At 39.8% G+C, this 26,192-nt stretch overlaps 3 non-coding genes and 1 pseudogene across 3 annotated transcripts; 3 read left to right on the top strand and 1 right to left on the bottom strand.

Moving 5' to 3' along the window:
- Positions 1 to 839: 839 nt before the first annotated feature.
- On the top strand, positions 840 to 1,031 carry LOC150093543 (U2 spliceosomal RNA). The gene has a single exon (XR_016550459.1). It is a non-coding gene; the product is annotated as a U2 spliceosomal RNA (small nuclear RNA).
- Positions 1,032 to 3,237: 2,206 nt separating this feature from the next.
- On the top strand, positions 3,238 to 3,445 carry LOC150093542 (U2 spliceosomal RNA; annotated as a pseudogene).
- A 4,178-nt stretch (positions 3,446 to 7,623) lies between these two features.
- On the top strand, positions 7,624 to 7,812 carry LOC150093541 (U2 spliceosomal RNA). Its single transcript, XR_016550479.1, has one exon. It is a non-coding gene; the product is annotated as a U2 spliceosomal RNA (small nuclear RNA).
- Positions 7,813 to 21,426: 13,614 nt separating this feature from the next.
- On the bottom strand, positions 21,427 to 21,618 carry LOC150093540 (U2 spliceosomal RNA). The gene has a single exon (XR_016550477.1). It is a non-coding gene; the product is annotated as a U2 spliceosomal RNA (small nuclear RNA).
- Positions 21,619 to 26,192: the final 4,574 nt, after the last annotated feature.

Here is a 26,192-nt window from a genome sequence, read left to right as displayed (position 1 = left end):
TATTTACCTTTTATCTCCTTTTAACCTTTACCTTTATTACTTAAGTAACTTAATTAATCAAAAAAATAAAATAAAATAAAATAAAAAAATAAAAATTTGCTTAAAAATTTTAATAGATATAAACAAATCAACCTTACCCAGAAGTAACTGAGGAACCATTTAACATTATTTACTAACCAAAATTGAAGTTGTGTAACCAATTTAAGATAGTACTAACAATTTGAATTACTAAACACCTTTTATAGATATAAACTAACCTTACCCAGAAGTAACTGAGGACCTATTTAGTAATGTTTACTAACAAAATTTAAGTTAAAATAGTACTAACAAACTAACCCCCTGTTCCACTGTGCTGTCCCAAACCTGTTCTTTTGAGACTGCACAGAGAGCAGAATCTAGGAAGGGGTCTGGCACCTTTCACTAGAAAGTACCTCCACCTCTATGTTAATCTGTTTAGTACAGGAACCCACCCAGCCCACCCACTTCAAGTCCAGTTTACTTCAGCTTTCCTATCAGTCTTGTCATTTCCAGACCATAGTTTCAACAGAGCTCCCAGGTCCGTAAAGTCTATAAACCCCCCTGCTCAAGTGTAGCCAGGGCGGGCTACGACGACACAGACCAGTGGAAGAATCAAAGAAACAAAATGGTAATCAACGAAAGATACAGGGTGCAATCCGAGAGGTGGAAGCGTAGCCTGAAGCTTCAACGATTGTACTCTATTGATGAGTATGTCTTCCACATCCGTGGCAAAGTTTAGCCTTGGTGGCGGAAGGCGTCTAACAATAGTTAGAATAAACAGAAATGGTACTCAAACAAAATCTGTTCTTACTAGAATAGATTCAACTTCGGCCGCCCGGCTAAACAAGTTTGTAGTATCTGTTCTTATCAGTTTGATATCTATCTGGGTCTCAATGAGGCGCTGGATATTAAACTGATATAAATAGATACAGAGCAGTACCCGTTTTTTTTTTTAAAAACGGTACTACCACAGTCCTACAGGACCGAAAAACCCCGGACTGGGGTAAAAACAAACAAAATTTTTTTTTCAGAGGTGTACTCACATAGCACCGGCTTCATCCCAGTCTTTACCGTACATGATCCCGCTTTATTTATAGGGAGATAGGTAAATTAGGCTGAGGCCGAGTGAGGACACTGCACTCCCCCCTCTCCCAACACTACGCGTTTTTCCCCCAGTACCCGGATCAGGTTTTTCGTTCCCCCCGGATGGCTCCTCCTAGATTTAGCTGGCCAAATACCCTGCAGTTTCAGGTGCCAGGTGATGACGTTGATGAGAGAGATCTCCTAAAAGAGATCATCGCCTTCTTGGGCAATGACAGATATCACCTGGATTACCCGCTTTTCGGGTAACAGGTTCCAAATGACCGTCAGCCAAAAGGCCAGGGAAAAGTTGTTAGAAGGATTTCCCTATAAAGATCAAGTAATAACACCAGATACAGTCGGAATCCCTCGGAAAATTATCCGCTTGCAGAGGGTTCCGATTGAATTAGAGGATGCCTGGATAAAAGAAAGTTTATCCAAGTATGGGAGGGAAATCTCCATCAGACGGAAAAGTCATGAGCATTTCCCTTCCATACTGACTGGAGATATGACTATCTCCATTTTAATGGAGAAAACGGTTCCAAATATTATGGTGGTAGCTGGCTGGAAGCTCCTCCTTAATTATTCAGGGGTTGTCCGGCAGTGCATGAGGTGTAACTCTACAGAACACCTCAGTGCCGACTGCCCAAAAAGAAACAAAGAAAAAATAAGAGCTGAAAGAAAGGAAACAGAAGATCCCAAAGGCACTACATCCCATGTAGAAACCATACAACAAGACATGGAAAAAGTTATAGAAATCCCTCCATCTCTGAATGATGATACTCAACCAGCCCAAAGTGAACCCACTAAGGAACCAGCCAGCCACAGAGAGCTGAGGAGCGAAGTAAAAAACAAGGAGAAACCAGTAGATCAAAAAGAAAATAACTTAACAAAAGAAGAATTAAAGCAAATATGTGAGGACAAAAACACCTCCATTATTGAAATAGGTCAAGAGATGCTGAGAAGGTTCAATGGAAAGAAGAAAGCCGCCCAAAAAATTAGGAAAACCTTTGCAACTGCGGACGAGCCTTTCTTCTTTTATGATTTAAAATCAACCGACAGAATTGTGGGACTGTCATGGGCAGGTAGCATCTTCCGTGACATCTACAAAATACAGCCCAGTGACTTTGACGGCTTCATGAATATGCTGCCAGAAGATGCAATGTCAGCTTATGATGCCGTCAACTCCTTTATAATAGACGAAACTTTAAAAGAAATACAAAATTAAGTGGAGTCTATTATAAAGGGGAAAGTCACGTAGATAATTTAAATTTTAATTTTCAGGCAAGTTAGAGTATGGAAAACTTAGAGCAGGACCCTACATCACAGCAGGAAAGACCAACTTCAGGTGGCCACCAAAAGTGGTCTCTGGGATGCAAGAACTGCGAAAAGTTGCCAAGTGCTCTAAAATCCCTCTTCTTAATTTGTTAAAATACCTCCTATCTTTAACTATCCCTTTAATAATAATAATAAAAATTTTTTAATAATAATTAAAAAAAAAAAAAAAATATATATATATATATATATATATATATATATAAAAATATTTTAACCTAACCTTTGTTTATGTTTATACTTATTTTTCCTTTCCACTAACCTTACGCAGAAGTAACTGCCTACTACAACTAGGAGGTATAAATAACCAATAGTTTAAGTTATAGTTTAAGTTAAATTTCCTTTTATAGTTACTAACCTCCTGTCTCACCAAGCCGTTTCAGGACTAACCTTAACTTCCTTGGGACGACGAGGTGAACAGAACCCAGGGAAGGGACTGGCACCTTCGCTGGGAAGAACCCCAACCAAAATAAAGTATAAGATAGAAACCCACCCAGCCCACCCACTTCAAGCCCAGATGTTTATGTTTTCATCTGTCCTATCAGTCTTTTTCTTCAGACCATAAGTTTCAACAGGATTCCCAAGCCTGGAAAGTCTATAGACCCTCTCAACTCAAACAGTGGCCAGAGAGGGCTAGGACGAAACAGGTAAATGGGAATTTAATAGATCCAAAATGGTAATTCACAAAGGGTCATAGGGTACGGTTAAAGAAGTGGAAGCGGAGGCGGAAGCTTCGATAACTGTACTTTATAAATGAGTATGTCTTCCATGTTCCTTGGTGAAGGTTTGCCCTGGGCATGGAAGATGTCTAACAACAGTTAGAACAGAGAGTGGTACTCAAACATAATCTGTTCTTATCAGCTTAATATCTGATACGGGTCCGATTCGAGCCCAAGATATTAAACTGATTTTTGGAAGCCGGCGAAGTGCTTGGATCTTGCTCCACCTTTGCCACGAGCTGCGCCTGGTTTGGACTACTTTTAGGACTACCTCGAGGATCAGTTCACTCCTTCCCGTGCCGTGACGTCATCGATCCAGTTCCTGCTACGTTGTTAACTGTTAACTTCTGTGGCTAGATGGATCTCAATCCCGTGGATTATAATCCCTTCATCTCTAGGAAGTTGACTTAAATTAGTAAAGGATTATTGAGCTCCTGGCTCGCCCAATTTAGGGTTGTGTGAGAGCGCATGTACCGATGAGCAGAGCCGCTTTCGGGCGCTTGTGCTTCCACCTGTCGTTTTCATCGTAGTTACTGGACTCTCTAATGAGATGGTTTGGGTGAGTTGCTGCTTTGGAGAAAAATGCAGTGGCAATGTACCGGAGATACGTCGGAATATCCGGAATGTCAGCATCTCGGTGGAGGAGAGCATTCCTTACAAACCACGGAGCATCAAATATCATACGAAGGCACTTGTTTTGGATGACTTGCAGTTTTTTGATGTTGCTGTGGGCAGTGTGACCCCAAGCCGGCGATCCGTATGTGAAAGTGGGTCTGATGATTGTTTTGTAGATCTTAAGTTTATTGGTAATATTCATTTTGCTTCTTCGGTTGATGAGGGAGTAGAGCTGGCTGATTGCTGTGTTGGCTTTATTACAAGCATAAGTAATGTGAGGGTTAAAGCTAAGTCGTTTATCCAGTTGTATGCCTAGATACTTGGTTTTGGTTGGGGGGGGGGGGGGGTGGGGGGGGGGGGGGGTGGGGGGGGGGGGGGGTGGGGGGGGGGGGGGGTGGGGGGGGGGGGGGGTGGGGGGGGGGGGGGGTGGGGGGGGGGGGGGGTGGGGGGGGGGGGGGGTGGGGGGGGGGGGGGGTGGGGGGGGGGGGGGGTGGGGGGGGGGGGGGGTGGGGGGGGGGGGGGGTGGGGGGGGGGGGGGGTGGGGGGGGGGGGGGGTGGGGGGGGGGGGGGGTGGGGGGGGGGGGGGGTGGGGGGGGGGGGGGGTGGGGGGGGGGGGGGGTGGGGGGGGGGGGGGGTGGGGGGGGGGGGGGGTGGGGGGGGGGGGGGGTGGGGGGGGGGGGGGGTGGGGGGGGGGGGGGGTGGGGGGGGGGGGGGGTGGGGGGGGGGGGGGGTGGGGGGGGGGGGGGGTGGGGGGGGGGGGGGGTGGGGGGGGGGGGGGGTGGGGGGGGGGGGGGGTGGGGGGGGGGGGGGGTGGGGGGGGGGGGGGGTGGGATGCTTAAGTGTAGCCAGAGTGGGCTACGACTGCACGGACCAATGGGAGAATCACAGACAAAATAGTAACTCACAAAAGATATAAGGTATAATTAGCGAGGTGGAAGTGTAGCCGGAAACTTCAATAATTGTTACTTAAATTAAGGGGATATTAATTCCCACATAGTTTTAAAACCGAATAAGAAACTCAAAGATTGGAATCAGAGAGTTTCTTGCCGAATATAGTAAACTATAAAGTATCGGCGGCCACTAGCGTTAGCAAATGCAAGTGATCCTAGTACGTAGTACGATATTGGGCAGCTCGTTGCAAAGGTGGGGAAAGAAGTTCATATCGCTATTCTTAGGTATATTCCATAATATAAAAAACACATTTCCTAGGAAATGTATGCTGTTATTACATTATGGAGGGAGGTCACTACCCAGACCGGTTTCAGCCTTTTTTGAGGCTTCGTCAGTGAGTAGAATGGGAGTTAATGTCTTTCATCATCGGCCTTTGGAGTATAAAGATTGCTGAGAGTCAGCAGGTAGTAATAGGGGAGATTAAAGAAAGGTAGAGTAGGACAGTAGTAGGTAAAAAGAGGCCTCAGTCAAACCGTTTAGCTGTATAACCCAGAGGTTGTGGCTAAAAGGTCTATAAAACATAATCTCCTTATACCTGTTCTAAAAAAAAACTTTGAAATAAACTTTTCTTAAATGCGCTCGTAAAATACTTTTAAATTAACAATTTAACTGACCAGGTGTCTTTGGAGGTCATCTTCTAACACCTGTTTTTGTATAAAACTTAAATCGGATTTTTTTTTTTTTTCGGAAAAGAAGAATGCCTAAGTTTCTTTTAAAACTTCATTTAATTTTATTGAAAAATAACAGGTTTTTTTTTTTTTAAATATATATATAAACAGTAAGAGAACTGGCCAATTTTACACCACGGGAAGAGCAAGATTTGGGGGAAGAATCTGGCCCGAGAGATGCCGTTCACAAGTAGCAGCACCGCCTCGCTGTAAGCCTTCGCAGCCCGGGTTCTCAGATCTGCCCCCTCCTATATGAACTGTAAGAACTCGTGAAGAGAGAAAAAGAGAAAGGGGGAAAAAATAGACAAACATATTTCTTTTTAAAGGAAGAGACACGGTATGATTAAGCCCTGTCTCAGGACACAGAGGATAGGAGGTTTGCACCATTTATTTACAAACCTCCCATCCCCTAGTATATGTCTTTCTTGTGCGAAAAACCTAAGTAGGTAGAAATAGATCCCGCTGAGTATTTTGGCTTGTATACTGTTTTCATCGCTCCTCCATGTTGCTGTCCTAGAATTTCATATCATCGTCAGAATCGTCTTTACCGGAGATCTGGGATTCCAGTTCCCCTGGTTCCCCCATTGTTGTTAGATTTTCCTTTGCTGGTGTTGGGGTTTCACTATTATTTTCTGTTGGATTTGGGCTGCTGGCTTTTGTCCTTTTATTTTCTTCCGTGTCCGAGTCTCTCGTGCGTTTTGCGGCACTGTTTGCTTCCATTTTTTCTTCTCTTGTTTCTGTTGTACTAGTAGGGGTTTCTACCTTTGAGGAGCGCTGCTTCTTCTTTTCTGTTTTCCTTGGTGTGGTTTGTTTCAACAATTTAGGATCTGCTATCAACATCGTGTCAGGTGGTGGCTGTACGGATGGAGCTGCTTCTTGCTCTGCCATCGCAGGGTTTTCTGTAGGTATTGCGGAGGCAGGGGTTATATTGCCTCCTGTTCGTTCCGCAGCTGTTCTACACGGGCATTCATTTACTTTGTGTTTTGTGTCCCCGCATTTTAAACATGCTTGATCGCATTTATCCAGGCCATGACCTGCCTGCTGTCAAGCAGTTTTCGCATTTGCCTTTGGGGCAGTCTGCCCCCATATGTTCGAAGGATCCACATCTGAAGCACTGCTTCTTGACACCAGGTTAATTGATCATTACCCTGGCTGAACCGATAAAGACGAAGTTGGGAACGGGTGTTTTCATCTCCATGGAGACGTATACCACCCCCGACTTCCATTCTGGGAAGTCACTGTCCTGCATTATTCTAACTTCTTTCACTGTTCCCCATTTGGAAAAAAGATTCTTAATTAGATCGTCGCCGTTTTCTAAATATTCGACTGGGAATCTGTCTATTCTGATCGTTTTTAACATACTTCCTATTAAAGTAGGAAGTATTTTTGTCCTTCGCATTGAATTCCTAAAGAGTTTTTCTCTCGTTGCTTCGTCTTTTACAACGACCTGGAACCTCCCTCCCCCGTACGGGGTAAATCCGAAGATATTATTTATCCCTACAGTATCTATTAAAGCTTTCGCGAACGTCCGCTTTTCGATGCTAGATTTTACCTCGAAACCGAGGGTTTTCACTCTAGGTAAGAAGGAAGTCATATCAGAAAGTTAAGAATATCCTTGTTATAATTTCCCGAAAAAAAGGAAGGAACCAGTGGGCCTTCCAGGAGAAAAAAAAGGAGAAACGCCAAGCGTTCCCTGTCAGCAGAAATGTCCTACTAACAGGCGGAAGAATGACAGACAGGCACCAGGCAAGATAAAAATAGCCGAGAAAAACAAGGAAAATAACAAAAAAGGGGTCTTACCACATTGATTGCAGATATCATGCAGCAGGGCTCGCATAGGATTCTCAGGCTCGGGATCTCAGGAAAAAACAGCGGCTCGACTTGACAGTAGGTGGACATTAGTGAGTAGCTAGACCAGTTCTTTCCCCACCTTTGCAACGAGCTGCCCAATATCGTACTACGTACTAGGATCACTTGCATTTGCTAACGCTAGTGGCCGCCGATACTTTATAGTTTACTATATTCGGCAAGAAACTCTCTGATTCCAATCTTTGAGTTTCTTATTCGGTTTTAAAACTATGTGGGAATTAATATCCCCTTAATTTAAGTAATGTTTTCATTGCCGAAATGAAGCTTATTAGCTCTTTATACTTAAGTTCAATAATTGTATTTTATAAATGAGTATGTCTTCCACGACCTCGGCAGAGCAACGCCCTGGTAATGGAAGACGTCTAACAATAGTTGGAATAAACCAAAAGGGTACTCAAACAAAGTCTGTTCTTATCAGCTTAATATCTGATACGGGTCCAATTCGAGCCCAAGATATTAAACTGATTTTTGGAAGCCGGCGAAGTGCTTGGAGCTTGCTCCACCTTTGCCACGAGTTGCCCTGGTCTAGCACTGCCTCTAGGGTCAGCTCACTCCCTTTGGGGAGAATAATTAATCCAAAAATAGTTGTGAAAGGAACCCAGGATGCGAGATTTTCCTTTGTGTCCCAATTACGTCTGTTTTGGCACTGGCCACTTGTCTCCAGTGCATTAGTTGACGGTTGGAGTCGAGTAGCTGACATTGATATAGTACAGTCTGTTCAAGGTGTGGACAACTAATACATACATACATGATGATTCCAGGATACGGAATCTGTGTAATTAGTGTCTTAGTTTTCCACGTCCCGTTGTAGAAGTAGGTGCGGTGAAATCTTCTTGTTTACGCCTCCGAGTAGATTTTGACTACTTTTCGTAACCGGTTCCTAGCCGCTTCTGTAACCAGCTGATCCGCTCTCTCGCTTCCTGTTAACCTGCCGAGTATGCGCGTTCACCAGGGCTGAACTTGCTTTCCCATCCCTCGAGAACAGTGTTTCTGAAAGTTCAGATGTCCGCGTACCCCCCTTCTCAAAAATTTTTCCTTAACACCAAGTACCCCCTAAACAATTAATCAATGTAAAAATAAATATCTATTTTATTTGAATTATATGTTGAGGTAAACACAAAATATGAACTGTTTTTAAAAGAAGAAAATTGGGAAAACGTTCCTCTTCAATTGCCGTCCATGAAATGAAAATCCACAATCATACTTATGAAGAGTTTTCGTCCTCTTCCTAGTTGTTTCTCTAGAGATCACAGGCAACACACTCTTATCAGTACCATTTGATGCAGCGTTGCTTACGCGCCTACTTGTGTTTGCTATATTGCTCTCTTTTGGGGGTTTTATTTGTAAATGAAACGTTTAACCAACGAACCATACGTAGGCATTTGCAAGTTTAAAAAAATAATAAAAGAAAAAATAAACAATACTGTATTTACTCGAAAATAACTTAACTTTTTGTTCCCCCAAAATTAAAGCTAAAAAATCGTGGTGTGCGGGAATTTTTGGAAACAAAAGTTTTCAGGAAAAACAACAAGAATTAAAACTGAAAATGGTGCGACTTACCAAGAAGTCGCTATCACTACTTTTCGCATCGAGAGCAGTTTCTTTGTGCGCATCTACCCAAACAGCGTCATCTCTCCCATTATTACAAGACAAAATTAGCAGTAATTTACAGGACTGGAGTGCGTAGGGCAGCGAAGAACTGCGTATGATGGGTGCGGCATTAACAAGAGATCGCGCGAACCCAAGACAAATTAGCATTTCAGCTGTGGAGCCGAAATGCTAATAATTCCCTTTAACCAAATTCCATAATATAATATCGGGAACCCATTCACTATATATTTCTTCGTTTTCACACGTTAACGACGGAGGTGGTATCACGCCAAAACCATATGCTACACCCCACCGGCGACGTGGCGTTTTCTCCTGGTTGTCTGCAATTGCACTGTTTGTGGAAAAATGTGACGACTGCTTTATTTAATTATGCATAGCCGAAAATTGCCGCGTACCACACTTTGAGAAACACTGTGCTACTCTACCAAACTTATCTTTAAAAAAAGCGGAATTCACACCAAAATCCCACAGACACAACAAGCTACCACAAATAAACAATCCTACGTTAAGATTTAAAATTCCAATTTTCAATAAAAATAATACGTAGATTTCGGGAGCTCTCTGAAAACGCTACACATCATGTGGCCATCTCCATTTATGAAAACAATATTTTTTAGGTTGTGATATTAATGAATTTCGTAGCAATAAAATCGATTTTTCAAGTGAAGTAAAGTTATTATTAATAATTGCCACTGTCGAATTAAAATAGTTGATGAACAACATTTCGTTAACCAATGGTACTATTAAGGATTCGTGATCAGACATGTGAAAGCGTAGCTCTTAACAGCAATGCTTTTAATAAATATTTAATGACAAAAAAAAAAAATAATAATAAATAAAGTAGGGGAAGCAAAATATGCAGTTGCACCGGGGGGGGTGTGGGGAATTCATAAAAGTAGCAGCGAAAATAAATGTAAAGTGTAGGGAAGTCTAATAATGTAACTTAGATTGCACTCACCCAGAAAACGGCAAAGCAACTGCATTTCTTGCGATAAGTGACTGAAAGCTCATACATATACGACGTAATCCTGTGAAGGGATTATCACACTTTCTAATGGACAGGATGGTCAAATGCACTTCTTATATATATAGCTTATTTCAACAGGTGGTTAAATTTATGCAGGTCTTGCTGGCCGTATATATAAATAGACGTCCTGGCCGGTTGGAGGTTAATTCCTTTGTACGTGATTTTGTCCTGGTTGCTGTCCTGTGTAATTAATATATATCCTCGACTTCAGGGTTGATTGACCAAAAGTATTGCAGCTCTCTCTCTCTTTTCTGATCCTTTGGAAAATATTCCATACTTGGTGGGAATGGAAAGCCAACAATTTCGTTGTTGGGTTCTTGTATTTTTTTTTTTTCTAATTAACAGTTTTGTTAAAGTTATTTACAGCCTTGATGATTATTTTGAAGGCATGGCAGGAAAGTAGTGCTGTTTCAGCTAACTTTATTTATTATTATTCCTCCATAATTGTATGTGTTAAATTTTCACTTGTTCATAGTAGTTGTATGTCGGGCAGTCTTTGCTTACTTTTCAGGCAATTTGGCATGCTAGTTGTTATTTTGCTAATTCATGCACTTCGTTTGTGGCCACTTGCTGAACTTATGTTTATTTGGAGCAGATTGGACTGCTGTTTTTCACCTGACGTCTGGTGTATGATGGTGGAGTTGATTGCAATAAAACCACCTCGCAACGCTTACGTAGTCTGCACAATGGCAAATTCTCCATAATGATTGAACTACGTTGCCGGCCAAGACGTGCGAAGTTATAATTATAATACCATTGATATTACAATGAAATTATAATATGATGGATACGAAGCGTTTGAGGATGAGAATTTTATCCATAATGGCAGGCTAGGTGGTTATGTAAAGTGTAGGGAAGTCTAATAATGTAACTTAGATTGCACTCACCCACAAAGCCGACTCGGAAGAAGACGGGAAAAATTATTAATACGATATGTATTACTTGAAATGTGGATTTTCATGGACGAGTAATGAAGAGGAACCAATTCCGTTATGGGTCATTTGTGGTTAACTTTAAAAAAAAATAAAAGCATGAAACCATCTTATTTAATTCGCTGTTTTGAATGGAAACATAATGAACACAACGACAAACTTGTAGAATGTTTTCAAAGTTAACTAAAAAATGTAAAAGAATCACAAAAAAAGATGTCGATCATGTCAGTAGGTGAAAATAAGAAGGCTTTAGAAACTTCCTCTCGTGAGTCGCTGTTAATAACAAAAAAGGGTGCAGCGAAAACAATTGGTGAAATCAAAGAGAGAGAGAGAAAAAAAAATTTCCCATAGTTACGTGTTTGTGGTTGAAGTTCTTCATTATTATCTGTGTTTCGATAACCGTTTGACGGTGTTCGACGAGTATTCACCCTCGTGCTATTCAGAGTTGTAGTATTATTATATCTTCATATGGAACATGACATCTAAATTTTTGTCACTTCCATTGAATCGGACTAGCGGGGGGGGGGGGTGCTAATTTTAGTTAGTTCTAACTATCTAACATTAGCAAAACCGATGTTATTTCTTTCAGTTTTCAGTACAGAGGATATCGCAACCATTGTTGTAATGGGCTTGCAGGCAATTTTTATGATCGGTCATAAACGGCGGTATTCCCGTTCCCAAATGTTGAAAGGTTTGGATGTGTGAAAATTGACGATAATTGATGAATACTTTACCTTGTTTAAATAAAAATATGCCGCTTGGTCACTGGCATGTGCTACACAGATGATAATAGGCGTTCTGGGTCTGAGCTTTTCGACATTTTTACGAATATTATTATTCTCCTCAGAATATTTCCACTATAAAATATTTAAGGCATGAAACCCGCTTAGAAAACTAAAATGACAAATTCCACGAGAACTTCTCGCGGAACAACGTTTGGTAAACTTTGATTTACTTCATGAGTTATTTAATCCCCTTTGTCGCGAGTTTCCTCGAGATGTGGCATTAAAAAACTGGTTTCGGAAAAGGTGGTACACGCTCAAGCACCCGAACGTTTGTGTTCGCTTCAACATCTTCTTGGCTTTGGGTGTTAGTGAATTGTTTGGCGGTAACGTTTTCAAGGGTTTTATAAAGTCTTCTGGCCAACTCCTCTAGATCGGTGTCCCTATGGTTTTGATTTCCAGGCAATATTTGGCCATCTGTTGTCCTCGTTCATTCTATCTACGCGATTCTTTCCAGTTCTTTGAATAGCTTGTGTTCGCTTGCAGATATAGATTTTTATTTATCTTTACAAAATCGTACAGAATATATATAATGTTATAGATGTTTCAGTTGGCTGAAAGCAACCTGATTATTAACGAGAAAATATAAGTGAATCACTTATATATTTGCAGCTGATGATCAGAAATTTCTTGAGTTTCTTGCGCGCGCATCGACCTTAATAACAAAAGTAATCTCTGTGCAGTTTTGAGCGCTTTTTTCCCTATTGCGGGCACTTTAATGTCGAGGACTTTCTTTGTCTTTTCTCCGGAAAACTTTAGCTTTTCGTCTCCCGTAAAATGAACAAAAACAACTGTAGATTAATAATAATAATAAAAAAACGTTATATGGGATTCCGAAATGACTAAAAACAAGCCGTTAGGGTATGCAGCACTGAGAGTGGGTGGGTGGGGGGGGGGTGTCAGACTATCTTAATAACCCCTCTTTCAACTTGCAGCCACACAGCTAAGTAAAAATAAAGTTCATAGTGAAAAAAAAAGTAGGAAAGGGACTGGCACTTTCTCCTGGAAGGAAGAAACTCATCCGTAGTAATGATAAAAGATACGAGAAGATTACCCTTCTCCCCGTCTACAAGCGGTAACTTTCTTCCACCATGAACTAAGAGTCGTTAAGCTCTTGACTTTATTTGTGGTGATGATGCATGCCATCTTTGTTAACACAATTTTAAGACTTTTTCTTGCAAGGAATTGCATAATATTGCATGTAATTATGTGTTATTTTTTATAAAAAATGTCCGATCTTTTCAGTAATTAAGCCTCTCCTAACACTCGATCCTCAATGCATGAGGTTTTCAAACAAACAACAAAAAAAAAAACAAATGCGTGGCTCTTGCTTTTTTTTTTTTTGGATGTCGAAAGCTCAAACCCTAGACATGGGTGTAAGCAATAGAGCTTTTCAGTTTTCGCTGATTGTACTAAAACTGATGCTAAAATAAAAATACATAGCGCTTATTTCATGCGCTGTTCTAATCGACAGCTATCGTAAAAAAACTCCCGATCATTTATGTATTTTTTTATTATTATTATATTCTCCCCCATTGTTTCGCCCCCTGTGACAAACTCTGCTCGTACTGTTACTTAATCTGCCCTCAGAGTCAACAATCGACGCTCCAGAAATCTTTGTTCACCATAATAGTTATTTTACATAACGCTTCTTTCGCCACCACCTGTTGCCTCAGAAAATGCCATCCACCCCCCCCTCTACCACACGAAGATTGTTTACAAAAACGTAATGAGAATAAAAAAACAACTATTTTGCATTTTTAAAATAATGAAAAAAAAAAACAAACAAAATTAACGAATATCTGAAACTGGAGCTATAACAGTCAACAACAAGGCTATGAATACTAAACTGGCGTCCATACGTGTTCTCGGACAATTGGCCGTTATGCAATATTAAGTCCCATCCAGTACCAAAGTAGCGAGAAGTGCGATGTCGTCTGTTTACTGTACTCCCCCCTGCGTATGTCTTATTTTCAGTAGCGGATAAGTGTGTTCTGGAAGCGTCATCATGATGAACTTTTTTTTTTTTTTTTTCCAAATAACAACAAAACAACAAAGATTAATGACATCATATTCTCAATATAGTTCTAAGGTATGCATATTTCTTGTAGTTTTTATTTCTACTTTTACCTTTTGATTTATATTTGCAATGAAACTTAACGAATACATAGATGACGAGCTTCGTGAATATATATATATATATATGTATATATTCACTAAAAACTAGAAGAAATATGCATACCTTAGAACTATATTGAGAATACGATGTCATTAATCTTTGTTGTTTTGTTATTTGGAAAAAAAAAAAAAAAAAAAGGGTCATCATGATGACGCTTCCAGAACACACTTATCCGCTACTGAAAATAAGACATATACGTAGATTTACAGACGACATCGCACTTCTCGCTACTTTGGTACTGGATGGGACTTAATATTGCATAACGGCCAATTGTCCGAGAACACGTATGGACGCTAGTTAAGTATTCATAGCCTTATTGTTGACTGTTATAGCTCCAGTTTCAGATATTCGTTAATTTTTTTTTTTTTTCATTATTTTCAAAATAGTTTTTTTTTTTTTTTTTTATTCTCAGTACGTTTTTGTAAACAATCTTCGTGTGGAAGGGGGGGGGGAGACATTTTCTGAGGCAACAGGTGGTGGCGAAAGAAGCGTTATGTAAAATAACGATTATGGTGAACAAAGATTTCTGGAGCGTCGATTGTTGACTCTGAGGGCAGATTAAGTAACAGTACGAGCAGAGTTTGTCAGAGGGGGCGAAACAATGGGGGAGAATATAATAATAATAAAAAAATACATAAATTATCGGTAGTTTTTTTACGATAGTTGTAGATTTAGAACAGTGCATGAAATAAGCGCTATGTATTTTTATTTTAGCATCAGTTTTAATACAATCAGCGAAAAGTGAAAAGCTGTATTGCTTACACCCATGTCTATGGTTTGAGCTTTCGACATCCAAAAAAAAAAAAAAAAAAAAAAGCCAGAACCACGCAATTTTTTTTTTTTTTTTGGTTTGTTTGTTTGTAAACCTCATGCATTGAGGATCGAGTGTTAGGAGAGACTTAATTACTGAAAAGATCGGACATTTTTCATAAAAAATAACACATAATTACATGCAATATTCTGCGATTCCTTGCAAGAAAAAGTCTTAAAATTGTGTTAACAAAGATGGCATGCATCATCACCACATATAAAGTCAACAGCTTAACGACTCTTAGTTCAAGGTGGAAGAAAGTTACCGCTTGTAGACGGGGAGAAGGGTAATCTTGTCGTATCTTTTATCATTACTACGGATGAGTTTCTTCCTGGAGAAAGTGCCAGTCCCTTTTTTTTCACCATGAACTTTATTTTTACTTAGTTGTGTGGCTGCAAGGTGAAAGAGGGGTTATTAAGATAGTCTGACACCCCCACCCCCACCCACCCACTCTCACTGCTGCATCCCCTGACGGCTTGTTTTTCGTCATTTCGGAATCTCATATAACGTTTTTTTTTTTTTTTTATTATTACTATTATTATTATTATTATTATTAATCTACGGTTGTTTTTGTTCATTTTGCGGGAGACGAAAAACCTAAAGTTTTCCGGAGAAAAGACAAAGAAAGTCCTCGACATTAAAGTGCCCGCAATAGGGAAAAAAGCGCTCAAAACTGCACAGAAATTACTTTTATTATTAAGGTCGATGCGCGCGCAAGACACTCAAAAAATTTCTGATCATCAGCTGCAAATATATAATTGATTCACTTATATTTTCTCGTTAATAATCAGGTTGCTTTCAGCCAACTGAAAATCTATAACATTATATATATTCTGTACGATTTTGTAAAGATAAATAAAAATCTATATCTGCAAGCGAACACAAGCTATACAAAGAACTGGAAAGAATCGCGTAGATAGAATGAACGAGGACAACAGATGGCCAAATATTGCCTGGAAATCAAAACCATAGGGACACCGATCTAGAGGAGTTGGCCAGAAGACTTTATAAAACCCTTGAAAACGTTACCGCCAAACAATTCACTAACACCCAAAGCCAAGAAGATGTGGAAGCGAACACAGCGAACAGTTCGGGTGCTTGAGCGTGTACCACCTTTTCCGAAACCAGTTTTTTAATGCCACATCTCGAGGAAACTCGCGACAAAGGGGATTAAATAACTCATGAAGTAAATCAAAGTTTACCAAACGTTGTTCCGCGAGAAGTTCTCGTGGAATTTGTCATTTTAGTTTTCTAAGCGGGTTTCATATTTTATAGTGGAAATATTCTGAGCAGAATAATAATATTCGTAAAAATGTCGAAAAGCTCAGACCCAGAACGCCTATTAACATCTGTGTAGCACATGCCAGTGACCAAGCGGCATATTTTTATTTAAACAAGGTAAAGTATTCATCAATTATCGTCAATTTTCACACATCCAAACCTTTCAACATTCGGGAACGGGAATACCGCTGTTTATGACCGATCATAAAAATTGCCTGCAAGCCCATTACAACAATGGTGGCGATATCCTCTGTACTGAAAACTGAAAGAAATGACATCGGTTTTGCTAATGTTAGTTAGTTAGTGACCGATCAGCAAGCAAGCCAGTATAAATAAAGAAAAATTTTCGATCAAAACTAAAGATGAAGGTAGTCTCAAATTTAGTAAGAATGCTGAATATTTTCTTCGCAAGTTCGTTTTGTAAGGTGAAAGTTTTGAAACAGTAGTGCCATGATTACGTAAAAAGTAATAGGCCTATAGATTTAAATTTTAATATGAATAAGAAGAGTCAAGGGACTTTGTTTATTTTTGGTGTTAAGAAATCTCTTGTTGGAGGGGTTGGTGACACAACAGATCGATCTCACGGATTCATCCACCTCCATCCTACAAAGCGATCTCCAGGATGTACAAAAGGAGGAGGAAAACTAATCCAATATCAGCACGCTGGTGAAAAGGTCTGCATTCACTCGTAAGTACTCATGATTATGTTCTTAATTTTTGGTGACCAGAATGGGATATGTCAATGAAGATCAGCAGAAATTAACGATCATTAATTAATTATTATTTTTCACATTACAAAAGAACCAATGTGTTGCGTCAATATTTCAGAATTCTGTGAAGTGTTCCGTTTTTTCGTTATGGAAAATATATAACAATAGCGATTCTGTACTTCCCCCACCTTTGCAACGAGTGGCCCGAGATTGTACTACGTACTTGAAATACTTGCATTAGCTCACGCCCAGAAATTCGCCGATACTTTATACTTTCCTATATTCGGAATGAAACTCTCTCAGTTTCTCATTCGGTTTTAAAACAATGTGGGACTTAATATCCCCTTAATTGGAAAAACAGTTAAGTCAAACTTTTGTCATCCAAAAGTGTCTAACTCTAAAAGCCTCCCTCCCCACCCGCTTGGATTTCTTTATATTTAAACCATCTCAGGAGTATTCTCTTTGTAATACATCATTACTAAGATCCGATTCTATTTCTGGTCTGTGAATGCCTTGCTAAGCACAGGTTGGCTCACAAGTCAAGAAAGGGTTTTAAGTAATAAACGATTTTTTTTTTTTTTATTAGTTTTGAAAAACCAGTTATTTTCAATCCTACATGACTTTAGTTGGTTTCCTGGTATCTATTACGTAGCCCATTATTCTTTAAGTGTCTTGTTCCCATTATGGCATCTTCAGTGCTTGTTTAAGAGGGTTAGCAAATTTAAAGTCATTATGAAGAAGTTTTCTGTCATTTCTATTTCATGCGGATTCACTGTTTGTTCATTTATATTTGTACACAGCAATATGTATATATCAATATTCCATAATCCCGATGTCATCCTCCTGTCCCTTTTGCATCGTTTCTGCAGCTTCTTCATTTCTTCCAATCCCAGGAGATTAAATGTGCACACAGTCTTATCAAGGCCTTTTGAAGAGTCCAAAGGACTTCCTTATCCTTACAAGGCAATGTTCCTTTCTACATCACGATTATCCTCTGTGGTTGTATTTGCAGTTTTTTTTTCAGATATTCGCTGATACCGTTCCTTTCGGGTTTTTTTTTTTGTTTTTTTTTTAACGAAAGTGTACATATTGTTGTCGAAACAGGAAGATTTCGACGTAGGGTTGATGCAGAATTTATTTTCGAGAAAAAAAAAAAAAAAGGGGGGGGATGAAATCAAAACGAACGTCACTGCTGGTCAGACTCACTATCTACCCGTATTTTTATTCAGCTACACTTAAACCCAGCGTCCCGCTCATACTTGGATTAACTGCTAAAGCATCCCCCCCGCTAGTCCGATTCAATGGAAGTGACCAAAAATTTAGATGTCATGTTCCATATGAAGATATAATCATACTACAACTCTGAATAGCACGATGGTGAATACTCGTCGAACACCGTCAAACGGTTATCGAAACACAGATAATAATGAAGAACTTCAAACACGTAACTATGGGAAATTTTTTTTTCTCTCTCTCTCTCTTTGAATTCACCAATCGTTTCCGCTGCACCCTTTTTTGTTATTAATAGCGACACACGAGAGGAAGTTTATAAAGCCTTCTTATTTTCACCTCCTGACACGATCGACATCTTTTTTTGTGATTCTTTTACATTCTTTAGTTAATTTTGAAAACATTCTACAAGTTGGTCGTCGTGTTCATTATGTTTCCATTCAAAACAGCGAATTTATTTAGATGGTTTCATGCTTTAATTTTTTTTAAAGTTAACCACAAATGATCCATAACGGAATTGGTTCCTCTTCATTTCTCGTCCATGAAAATCCACATTTCAAGTAATACATATCGTATTTTGTAAGTTTTCCCATCTTCTTCCTAGTCGGTTTCTGGGTGAGTGCAATCTAAGTTACATTATTAGACTTCCCTACACTTTACATAACCACCTAACCTGCCATTATGGATAAAATTCTCATCCTCAAACGCTTCGTATCCATCATATTATAATTTCATTGTAATATCAATGGTATTATAATTATAACTTCGCACCCGCGATAACTGGGACGTCTTGGCCGCCAACGTAGTTCAATCATTATGGAGAATTTGCCATTGTGCAGACTACGTAAGCGTTGCGAGGTGGTTTTATTGCAATCAATTCCACCATCATACACCAGACGTCAGGTGAAAAACAGCAGTCCAATCTGCTCCAAATAAACATAAGTTCAGCAAGTGGCCACAAACGAAGTGCATGAATTAGCAAAATAACAACTAGCATGCCAAATTGCCTGAAAAGTAAGCAAAGACTGCCCGACATACAACTACTATGGACAAGTGAAAATTTAACACATACATTATGGAGGAACAATAATAAATAAAGTTAGCTGAAACAGCACTTCTTTCCTGCCATGCCTTCAAAATAATCATCAAGTCTGTAAATACTTTAACAAAACTCTTAATTAGAAAAAAAAAAAAAAAAAAAAATACAAGAACCCAACAACGAAATTTGTGGCTTTCCTTTCCAACCAAGTATGGAATATTTTCCAAAGGATCAGAAAAGAGAGAGAGAGCTGCAATACTCTTGGTCAATCAACCCTGAAGTCGAGGATATATATTAATTACACAGGACAGCAACCAGGACAAAATCACGTACAAAGGAATTAACCTCCAACCGACCAGGACGTCTATTTTTATATACGGCCAGCAAGACCTGCATAAATTTGACCACCTGTTCAAATAAGCTATATATATAAGAAGTGCAATTGACCATCCTGTCCATTAGGAAGTGCGATAATCCCTTCACAGGATTACCTCGTATATGTATGAGCTTTCAGTCGCTTATCGCAAGCAATGCAGTTGCTTTGCCGTTTTCTGGGTGAGTGCAATCTAAGTTACATTATTAGACTTCCCTACACTTTACATTTATTTTCGCTGCTACTTTTATGAATTCCCCCACCCCCCCGGCGCAACTGCATATTTTGCTTCCCCTACTTTATTTATTTATTTTTTTTTTTTGTCATGAAATATTTATTAAAAGCATTGCTGTTAAGAGCTACGCTTTCACATGTCTGATCATGAATTCTTAATAGTACCATTGGTTAACGAAATGTTCATCAACTATTTTAATTCGACAGTGGTAATTATTATTAATAAATACTTTACTTCACTTGAAAAATCGATTTTATTGCTACGAAATTCATTAATATCACAACCTAAAAAATATAGTTTTCATAAATGGAGATGGCCACATGATGTGTAGCGTTTTCAGAGAGCTCCCGAAAGCTACGTATTATTTTTATTGAAAATTGGAATTTTAAATCTTAACGTAGGATTGTTTATTTGTGGTAGCTTGTTGTGTCTGTGTGATTTTGGTGTGAATTCCGCTTTTTTTAAAGATAAGTTTGGTAGAGTAGCACAGTGTTTCTCAAAGTGTGGTACGCGGCAATTTTCGGCTATGCATAATTAAATAAAGCAGTCGTCACATTTTTCCACAAACAGTGCAATTACAGACAACCAGGATAAAACGCCACGTCGCCGGTGGGGTGGAGCATATGGATTTGGCGCGATACCACCTCCGTCGTTAACGTGTGAAAACGAAGAAATATATAGTGAATGGGTTTCCGATATTATGGAATTCGGTTAAAGGGAATTATTAGCTTTTCGACTCCACAGCTGAAATGCTAATTTGTCTTGGGTTCGCGCGATCTCTTGTTAATGCCGCACCCATCATATGCAGTTCTTCGCTGCCCTACGCATCTCCAGTCCTGTAAATTACTGCTAACTTTGGCTTGTAATAATGGGAGAGATGACGCTGTTTGGGTAGATGCGCACAAAGAAACTGTTCTCGATCGATGCGAAAAGTAGTGATATATAGCGACTTCTTGGTAAGTCGCACCCTTTTCAGTTTTAATTGTTGTTGTGGTTTTTCCTGAAAACTTTAGTTTCCAAAAATTCCCGCACACCACGATTTTTTAGCTTTAATTTTGGGGGAACAAAATGTTAAGTTAGTTTCGAGTAAATACAGTATTGTTTATTTTTTCTTTTATTATTTTTTTAAACTTGCAAATGCCTACGTATGGTTCGTTGGTTAAACGTTTCATTTACAAATAAAACCCCCAAAAGAGAGCAATATAGCAAACACAAGTAGGCGCGTAAGCAACACTGGATCAAATGGAACTGATAACAGTGTGTTGCCTGTGATCTCTAGAGAAACAACTAGGAAGAGGACGAAAACTCTTGGTAAGTATGATTGTGGATTTTCATTTCATGGACGGCAATTGAAGAGGAACGTTTTCCCAATTTTCTTCTTTTAAAAACAGTTCATATTTTGTGTTTACCTCAACATATAAATTCAAACAAAATAGATATTTATTTTTACATTGATTAATTGTTTAGGGGGTACTTGGTGTTAAGGAAAAATTTTTGAGAAGGGGTACGCGGATATCTGAACTTTCAGAAACACTGTTCTCGAGGGATGGGAAAGCAAGTTCAGCCCTGGTGAACGCGCATACTTGGCCGGTTAACAGGAAGCGACAGAGCGGATCAGCTGGTTACAGAAGCGGCTAGGAACCGGTTACGAAAAGTAGTCCAAATCTACTCGGAGGCGTAAACAAGAAGATTTCACCGCACTTACTTCTACAACGGGACGTGGAAAACTAAGACACTAATTACACAGATTCCGTATCCTGGAATCATCATGTATGTATGTATTAGTTGTCCACACCTTGAACAGACTGTACTATATCAATGTCAGCTACTCGACTCCAACCGTCAACTAATGCACTGGAGACAAGTGGCCAGTGCCAAAACAGACGTAATTGGGACACAAAGGAAAATCTCGCATCCTGGGTTCCTTTCACAACTATTTTTGGATTAATTATTCTCCCCAAAGGGAGTGAGCTGACCCTAGAGGCAGTGCTAGACCAGGGCAACTCGTGGCAAAGGTGGAGCAAGCTCCAAGCACTTCGCCGGCTTCCAAAAATCAGTTTAATATCTTGGGCCCGAATCGGACCCGTATCAGATATTAAGCTGATAAGAACAGATCAGACAAGTACCGATCACTCTAATAGTAAACACGGTGTTACCCGTCATCATTTCTGTCGCGGGCTAAAGAGCCCGGCTTTGGAGGGTAAACTACAGAGTCGAAGCTCTGTTGGTCCTATTAATTTCCTAACTCTGTTTTCGGAGGGGAGTGGAAACCTCCCCTCTAGGTAACAGTGTAACCAACTATGTTTCCTATCGATGGGAGCTAGGTTGCCTCAGTTTTGAACTTCCTTGGCATCGTTTTTTTTTTTTTTTTTTTTTTTTTTTTTTTTTTTTTTTTTTTTTTGTTAAGTTAATTTCGGTTAGGTTAGGTTAGGTTAGGTTAGGTTAGTTTCGGTTAACTGCGTTTCCGCTAGTAGTGTGGCTCATTGGTCTGTTTTTGTGCAGGGTGTTTCTTCCTGTTATTTTCCTTGTGCCTGTTGGGCCTCTAATATTTTCATTTTTCGCCGGTTTTCGGTGGCTGCCGCGATTATCTCTCTTTTCCTGTTTGTAGTTAATTCCTGCAGGGTGTATTGGATTGTCTCTCTTACTTCTTTGTTTAGGAAGGTCATGGATTCTGCTTCGGCAGCTGTAAACATAGACATGTTTTTGCTGTAGAAGGCGCCCCATTCGAACCCTAATCTATGTGGGCTTTCGTTATAGAAGCGGGCTGGTAGCTTTGCGAGTTGTTGTTTGTAACTTTCCTGTAGCTTTGGGTTTGATTGGTGGACGCTGAGTAGGTATTCTGCTGCGTTGAGGGGTTGCATCATATTGTCTTCGAACTCTGAGTCCTCCGACTCCTCGGATTCTGCGTCTGATTCCTCTGTTGTTGATTGTTCTTGTTGTTTCGGTTTCTTTGCCTCGGCTTCGGTGTGGCTTCCTGCTCGTTTTGTAGTAACTGTGGCTTTTGTTGTGGGTGGGATGCTGTTGTTACTGGTCACGTCCATTCGCGCATCTTGTGCGGCGTCCTCTTCGTCGGAGCCCCAGTTTATTGAGGAGTAGGTGCTGGAGGTTTTCTGGCTGGGTTCTATAGAGTGTTGCTTCTTTTCTGCGTCGTCTGTGTTTGTCGAGTTGCCGCCGGTGGGTGGGTGTTCTCCTTGTGTTGAACACTCGGCATCGACTGAATTTGCTGTAGTTTCGGAGGGTTCTATTACTGTTGGCGTCGTTTCCGCATTTGTTGTAGGTGGCTCTGTGGTGGTTGGAGCTTTACTGGGGAGGGGGGGGAATTCTTCGGGAGATTTCGTGATACAGTCTTTTGGACACTGGAATTTCCTGTGGTCGTCTTTGGCGCAGAGGCTGCATGGTTCTTTGCAGGTGGGTTGGGAGTGGCCAATGGTGCCGCAGTTCCCGCATTTATTCCTGGGACAGTTTCTTGCCATATGGCCGCTTTGGCGGCAGCGGCTGCAGAGTTTAGTCATGCCCGTGTAGCTCGCCATGACGTAGTAGCCTTGGATTATTACGAAGTTTGGAATTGTTTTCGTCATTTTTATTTTAACGTATATTTTATCCCCGAGTTCTATGTTGGGGTATTTTTCCATATGAGTTCTGTGTACTGCTTCGACGGTCCCATACTGTTGAAAGGCAGCTTTGATGGTCTCGTCGGACATCTCTGCGGGAAGCCTCTTGAGATACACATATTTGAGGTTATCATTTTTCAAGGGGATGGGGTGGAAGTGTTCCCCGTTCAGGTCTATGCCTTTTTCTACTAACTGCTCTTTGGTGGAGTGGAATTTCAGGGTTACTTCGTAGAGCCCCTTGAAGAAATCCCAGCAGTTGATGTTACAGATATGGTCTAGTTCGATGACATTGATTAGAGCCTCTGCAAGGGCAGCAGGGTCGACGCTCTTCTTCAGGGTAAACCTTACGGTCAAGTCCCTCGTCGTTCTTGACGTCATTATGCTTGGGGGGAGGGCCTAACCCTGTTCCCACTCCCGAGTGTTTAACTTTGCCCCGGTCCGGGGTTTAATGTGATCTATGGTCGATGCTTGATATCAAGGGTCTCTGAGAGACCCACACTGATATCAAGCGTCTAAAGACAGATACTACGGTTTGCTCTTAGCTTAAGAGCTCTCTTTTAACGCCGCTTATTAAGCTTAGCCAAAAGGCAGATAAGCGATACCAAGCAATAAAATTTTTTTACTTTTTAATAGCATTCATTTATGTTCCTTTGCGGTGCTTTTTTTTTTTTAATATTAGAAAGAATTTGGGAATTTCAAAATTTGATGAATAAATTATGAAAATATCATCTTCAGTTGCAGTGCATATTTAAACACAAACGTAACGTTCTAGTTGAATTGTTCGAAAATATTAAAACCGGTGCTGAAAGTCTCATTTTTCCAGTCTTCTGAGACGTGCTTATTCGGAACAATGCCATTGGTTCAGCAGATAGACCACGGGTGGGGTGGGGGGGGTCGATCATGTGCGGCTCTTTGATCATCTAAGTGCTCTTCTGATTTTCAGCTTACATGAACAAGGTCAACATTGTCGGTTTCGTTTGTGTGCACGTCGCGATAGCCTAGACGTAAGGCGCGAAAGTTATGGCGATTATAAAATTAACAAACTAATACCGAAGTCATCTCCCCTTATCCGCGGCCACCACCTGAGCGAAAATAAACAATTTGTAATTACCTTGGCAATTATTTCAAAGCCGATTGTTTGTACAAAGTATGAAAGTTTCCTAACACGACATGAGAACACAATCCTCAGCATTCCCGAATTGCCTTCATTATTGCAGTAGCATCCGCTTATTGGGATCGCGGATAATATTAGCGAGCGGACGGCTATTATTGTCAAATTCAGTCGGTGCCGAAACTCACCATTCAAATTGAATTCAAAATAATTCGCCTATTATTTTCACAAGTTCCGGTTATTGTTACGGAAATCCTCGTATGTTTGGCCTTTGCCTTTTCAGTCTCTGAATTCTGAGAAATAAATGTTGATCACGAGAAAATTTTTAGAAATCTCATTATTTTGTTAATCTTGCTTTAACGTTATGCTTCCGTGCAAATGCAGGTGGGTAATCTTAATCCTCTTTTCATATTAATCTTTCATGCAAATGCAGGTTCAACTTGACTTAAAGTGCTCGCCAAAACAAGCCTTATGGCACAAGCAAGTCATATATATATATATATATATATATAAATAAAAAATAAAAAACCGTAAAGATTTCTCTTTTCAAGAAAAGCACACAATTTTGGACTGCTATGTAGGATAAGTCGGCCCAAACGAGTCAGCATAGTGCGTTGTTCATTTCGAAATTTCACAAGATGTTTAAAAATTAAAAAAAAAAAAAAAAAAAAAAAAAAAACAACGGGCAAAGAAAATTTCGCTTGAAACTGATGCATGATTTTTAAGGTGGAAAATGCGAAAACTTATTGTGTGCAAGCATATTGATAGTGAAGAAAAAAAAGTGGTGATTTTTTGTGTTATCAGTCGATGTGTCGATTAAGACCGACCGTCCACAAATTATGGCTGATTATTCTTCCGAGGATCGAGAGCTAAGTGCGATGCCCACGAGTGAATGAATGGCAATCCTAAAATACAATAATGCTAGTTACGCCTTTTGCAAAAATTATGTTTGTTTGTTCTTTTTTAAGTATAAAAAATAACCTACCAATTGTGAACATGAAAAACTGGACTGTGTCGGCAAATTTCGGTTGGCATACTTTATTTCCAAACAAGTAAATGTCTTAAGGGAAAGATAATTTCATGGCGGATGTGATCCCGCCACCCCTACGCTTTTTGGAGGGACGAAGTGGCCATATATATATATATATATATATATATATTCACGAAGCTCGTCATCTATGTATTCGTTAAGTTTCATTGCAAATATAAATCCAAAGGTAAAAGTAGAAATAAAAACTACAAGAAATATGCATACCTTAGAACTATATTGAGAATACGATGTCATTAATCTTTGTTGTTATTTGAAAATAAAAAAAAAAAAAAAAAGGGTCATCATGATGACGCTTCCAGAACGCCACTGAAAATAAGACATATACGTAGATTTACAGACGACATCGCACTTCTCGCTACTTTGGTACTGGATGGGACTTAATATTGCATAACGGCCAATTGTCCGAGAACACGTATGGACGCTAGTTAAGTATTCATAGCCTTATTGTTGACTGTTATAGCTCCAGTTTCAGATATTCGTTAATTTTTTTTTTTTTCATTATTTTCAAAATAGTTTTTTTTTTTTTTTTTATTCTCAGTACGTTTTTGTAAACAATCTTCGTGTGGAAGGGGGGGGGGAGACATTTTCTGAGGCAACAGGTGGTGGCGAAAGAAGCGTTATGTAAAATAACGATTATGGTGAACAAAGATTTCTGGAGCGTCGATTGTTGACTCTGAGGGCAGATTAAGTAACAGTACGAGCAGAGCTTGTCAATGGGGGAGAATATAATAATAATAAAAAAATACATAAATTATCGGGAGTTTTTTTACGATAGTTGTAGATTTAGAACAGTGCATGAAATAAGCGCTATGTATTTTTATTTTAGCATCAGTTTTAATACAATCAGCGAAAAGTGAAAAGCTGTATTGCTTACACCCATGTCTATGGTTTGAGCTTTCGACATCCAAAAAAAAAAAAAAAAGCAAGAACCACGCAATTTTTTTTGTTTGTTTG

The sequence above is a fragment of the Typopeltis vanoorti genome, chromosome 24 (assembly GCF_054136105.1).
Source record: "Typopeltis vanoorti isolate ZY-2024b chromosome 24, IOZ_Tvanoo_1.0, whole genome shotgun sequence".
Lineage (NCBI taxonomy): Eukaryota > Metazoa > Arthropoda > Arachnida > Uropygi > Thelyphonidae > Typopeltis > Typopeltis vanoorti.
This window is presented reverse-complemented; position numbering and strand designations above follow the sequence as displayed.